The sequence below is a fragment of the Lygodium microphyllum genome, chromosome 3 (assembly GCF_053477565.2).
Source record: "Lygodium microphyllum isolate KBCC chromosome 3, Lygodium_microphyllum_v1.1.10, whole genome shotgun sequence".
Classification (NCBI taxonomy): Eukaryota; Viridiplantae; Streptophyta; class Polypodiopsida; order Schizaeales; family Lygodiaceae; genus Lygodium; species Lygodium microphyllum.
In genome coordinates this window covers 3,122,897-3,128,060 of record NC_141137.1, presented here as the reverse complement: position 1 = coordinate 3,128,060, position 5,164 = coordinate 3,122,897, and the positions used below count along the sequence as shown (strand labels likewise).

Sequence of the window (5,164 nt, the reverse complement as noted above, 5' to 3'; positions counted from 1 at the left end):
AGCGCTTGGTCCTAAGCACTTGAGAACTTTATAGGGTCCACAATATCTTGGACTTAGCTTCTTAAATTCTCCTAAAGACAAATAACTCTTCTTTGGATGGACACAGACGAAAACCATATCTCCTTCTTTGAAGATTCATTCTTGCCTTTTTAGATCAGCATATGCCTTTTGTCAGTCCTTGGCAGCTTGAATATCTTGTCTAATAATCTTGACTTGATCATCCATTTCTTCTAACATTTTTCTCGAAGCTTCTACCCTTAGATTAGGATTGAAAAAATTAAGTAGTATACTGCAATCTTGACCATATAGTGCATGAAATGAAGTCATTTGAACACTTCAATGATATGAGGCATTATAAGCAAATTTCACTAAGGGTAGATGCTGAATCCATCTTTTAGGTTCCTTGCTGCAATATGCGTGTAGAATATCCTCAATCATTTGATTAACTCGTTATGTCTACCCATCAGTTTGTGAATAATAAGCAGTGCCAAAATAAAGTTGGGTCCCAATGGTTTCAAATAAACTCTTCCAGAAATGTGATATGAAAAGAGAATCACGATCACTGATGATCCTTTTAGGTAACCCATTGTCAGAGAGAGAACTAGGGAGAGAGAAAGAGGAGAGAGAAAGACTGCAGAGGAGAGAGAAAGACTGCAGGAAGAGAGAGAAATAGAGTGACGAGGAGAGAGAAAGACTAGAATTGGAGAGAGAAAGACAGGAAAGATGAAGAAGCCATGGAAGCTTGGAGCAAGAAGGGAGAGAAAGATTGTAATTGTATTGATATGTCAAAAAGATGTGGAAATTTACAACTTATCTCCTTATATACCAATGTCAGTGTGACATGGCATATTATCAACATTTTAACTATTTCCAACTTCTTACAATCCATCCCTTCCCAAAAGTTTTTGTCCTCAAAAACAAACCTAAAAGACTAGAAAAGGATAGATGAAACAGAGTACTACTCTGATACAAGGGCTACAAAATAGGAAAAGCACTAGTTTGTACTAAGTAATGGAGAGGATTGTAAGTGGAAAATGAAGGTGCAAATCCTGCTCAAAACCTCCTGGATCAAAAGGTATTCCATCATAATGATTGTCCAAGAGAATAGAATGCCTCTCAACCACATACTCCAATCCACCCGGATCAAATGGATACGATGAAGTATCCCCATAATCAAATCCATGATCACATCCAAAATCCCCTGGATCATAGGGAAGCACAATGCCATCTTCATATTCATGTATTCCCAAATCATATATTATATCATCATCAAACATGTGCCGGTCATCATAACCATGATCAAGGTACTCATTATCAAATGCATTCAATGGCTGTTGTAGACCTTGATTAAGTGTAAATTGATGCCCAAAAATATCATCATGAGATTTCTCTAAGAGTCTAAAACCTTCAACATGACCATCTACATCTGCAAGTGTTTCATGTGATTCATCAACGAAGATACCATCAGCTTGTACATCTTGCTCTTCATTGTTCACTTCTTGTACATCTTCTTGAACCCGTACATCTTCTTGGTCTTCTTCTTGCTCATCCTCTTGTTGATCATGTTGTTCATTATCCAAATCTTGTTGTTGAAGAAATGGATGCTCATAAGCATAAGCATGTTGACCATAGTAACCATTCTGCTGCCAAGGTTCAGTGGGATGATACTCTGCATTATGATATGGTACATCATATTTATAAGCATTAACATGCTGTCCAGATGTACTTGCATACTGCTCATATTCATTTGCATGTTGTTGCTGTTCATATTCATAAGATGCATGTAGATCATAGTGTGTACCATCAGCATATACATGTTGTCCATAAGCATAAGCATTTGATTCAGGTGTACCATCAGCATATTGATGCTGGCCATGAGCATAACCATTTTTTTGAATGCCTCTTCTTCCAATGATCCCATCTCCATAACCATTTTGGTTGGATGGCTGAAGTGGGACTGAAGGGTCACTGTTTGAACAAGCCTTCTCATTAACTTCTTTTGATGCCGCTTGCAATTGTAAAAGTTTAGAGATTTGTGCCATGAGTAAGTCGTTGGATATTACCAACCTATCAATAGAAGCCTTGGTCTGATCAGTAGATTGAACCATCTGATCCATTCTTGATAGGATGGCCTCATGTCGTTCCCTATGTCTCAGCTCATGGGCACACAAAGTATCAGTGAGTATACTGATTTGCATCCCCAAAGCCTATATATCCTCAAATGGTGGTTGGTTCATGGATGTTTTCCACAAGAGAGCTAAAACATGTTGATTAGAATTCTACAAGTTCTACAGGTTCAGGGATTGAAGAACAGGGATCTGTTAATGAGGCTTTGGTTACTGCTCAAGCATGTCAGGTCTATTGAGTTGGCGTCTGTTACAGCTCTTAGCAAAGTGTCGGAAGAACTAGATGAGTTGAAAGTTAAGCAGACACATGCTGCAGAAAATGAGTTCTCTTCAGGATGTCTGTTGCCACACTTAAAACTCCGAACTCTGCGTATCAGAAACCGAATGACAGAAGGTGAGTTGCAGAGCAAGCTTTCTGAGATAGGAAAGCCAGCTCTCTTTGGATAGGCCTGTGGTACAATGCAGTCAGAGCCTTCTGAAGGCACTTCCGCTAGCTTCAGATGCTTCTATCCACTCAAATGGTTCAGCTGTTGTCAAAAACCAGTATCTTCTTCTGTGCACACTCCTTGTGTGCAATTCCCTGGCTATGGAAGGTATGCAAAGTTTACTTCAGCAACGTACAATAAAAGATGAACAGTCAAAGCAACTGCAACAACGCCAGTTGCAGCATCTTCAGATACAACAACAGAAGCATTAGCAGGCTGCTCAACTGTTGGCAGCACAGTAGCCTCAACACATTCAGCCTATGCCTGATCCAGCTGTAATGAAGCAGATGATCCACAGGCAGGAAATGGGAGGCCCAAAGAATGGAGAAAAAAAAACTTTTCTTCGCAGTTTTGGTCGTGTCTTTGAGTGTTGTGACCTTGAAACTGAGGAGGTTGTAGCTGTCAAAGTTGTTCAAAGTGCAGAGAAGTACAGGGAGGCAGCTATGATCGAAGTAGATGTGCTTCGAGCACTTTCTGAGAATGACAAGACTGGTTCATGTGGATGTGTCCAGATTAGGAGTTGGTATGGTGGCTTGGAGCTAAGGCCAGAGTCTGGAACTTCTGTGGTCGCACCGAATGAGCCCTCTGACCAGCATGCATCTCAGCAAAGACCTTGCATCTCAGCAGAGACCTCAAACGCCACAGCATGAAGATCAAACCGTCAGCAAAGGCAATGAACTCTGGACTACCATGGATGATGGATGGATGCAGGCAGGAGCAAATCCAATGACCATGCAATATGGCATTGCACCACACGGCATGATGCCGACTGGAGCTCCTTATGGTCCATCAGGAACTTCAAGTCTGAATCTTGCTGTTAACCCTGTGATGAATGCGCTAAGCTCAGCAATGAACCAGTCTATGACTGTAGCTGTGAATGCAAGTTTTGGGGTGTCAAATCAGGCGATGCCTTCTCAGTCATCCATCCCTGCCTCGTTTTCATCCCAAGTGTTAGTTAGGAACCCTGATACAAATCAAGTTCAAACGTCAGTTTATGGATATCAAGCAGGGATAAGTTCTCAGGGTCCACCATATGGTAGTCAAACTGCTGGTTACTCAGGGGTGGCAGGCCTTGGTGTTACTTAGGGGTGGCAGGCCTTGGTGGTACTTATGCTGCAGCACCACACTCCACTCTGTAGACCCCTTCGTTGCAAGCGCAAACACAGCAGCCGCTCTCAATGACCCCAAAAGATTTCGAATAGAACTAATGTTTAACTGCGGTGCAGTCATTGCTCTGGATGCAGCCTCTGAATGCCTTCGCGATCACACATTACCTGTATCTTCACCAGTAGAAAACGGAAGAGGAACTGCGAGGAGATCATCAGCAGAACTTTTTCTTGGATGCTTGCCAGTAGAAAACGGAAGAGGAACTGCGAGGAGATCATCAGCAGAACGTTTTCTGCCCCGCCTATACGCCTTCATCTATCACAGGAACACCTGCCAAGTCAGCTGGTAAAGTGAGGAGGAGGAGGAGGAGTGCTTCTGCTGAGCAGAGGAGATCAGAACATCAGCATTGGAGTCGTCTCATGCATGACAGTGAGGAGGAGATACTGGTTACCCCCTGACTACCCGGCCCGCAAGATTATTGATCGTCGTCAGGATGGAGGACATTGAGATTTATCTCACAACTTCAGGACCCAATGCTTCTCTCATGCCGTTGAAAGTGTGTATTGACGATACTATTGCATCAGTTAAAATGCGCATTCAAGCTTGCAAGGGATTCAGTGTAAAGAATCAGAGACTGATCTTTGGAGGAAGAGAGCTTTACCGGCAGGATGCTATGATTAAAGATTATGGTGTCACTAATGGCAAAGTGCTGCATCTGGTCCTAAAGCTGTCAGAGTTGCAGGTAGTGACAATCACAACAGTCAGTGGCAAAGAGCATGTCTTCAGAATTGACAAAACGAAATATGTAAGGGACCTCAAACGAAGATTATGCAGGAAGGAAGCAGGTTTATTATCAGATGAGCAGCAGCTGGTTCTCAGAGGTAAGGATCTGAAGGATGAAATGCGGATTAATGAGTTGCCTTTGGAAGAAGATGCTGTTGTCCATCTCTTGCTTCGTAGAACGGTGAAGGTGAGGAGCCATGCAGTTGGAGGAGATACTGGTTACCCCCTGACTACCCGGCCCGCAAGATTATTGATCGTCGTCAGGACTCAGTAGCTATCTGCCGCGTCTATCAAGAACGACTCTCTGCAGCGTCTATCAAGAACGACTGTCCTGTCCTAACAGTAAAGTAGGAGTCATCAGAGCATCACAGATCATTGTAACGGAGGACGAATGGCTCTCAACCCGTTCTTCGACCGTAAGAGTGGCAATGGTGCCATTTTCGACCCCTTCTCATGGGATCCGTTCCCGTCCACTTCCAGACTCCTAAACGTGGCAGCCAATTGGCCATGGGAACTGATGGACAGTGAACCGTCTCGGCAGCTGGCACGGGAGGCGTCAGCCGTGGCTCACATCTTCCAGGCCGACTTGCCAGGGCTCAAGAAGGTGGAGGCTACTTTTAGTAAGATGGTGAAGAAATGGAGGAAGATGTGACAGGACAGCAA

The 5,164-nt window shown here is 43.4% G+C and overlaps 1 pseudogene; it reads left to right on the top strand.

Moving 5' to 3' along the window:
* The first annotated feature begins 4,211 nt into the window (after positions 1-4,211).
* Positions 4,212-4,775, top strand: LOC148038013 (phosphatidylinositol 4-kinase gamma 4 pseudogene; annotated as a pseudogene).
* Positions 4,776-5,164: the final 389 nt, after the last annotated feature.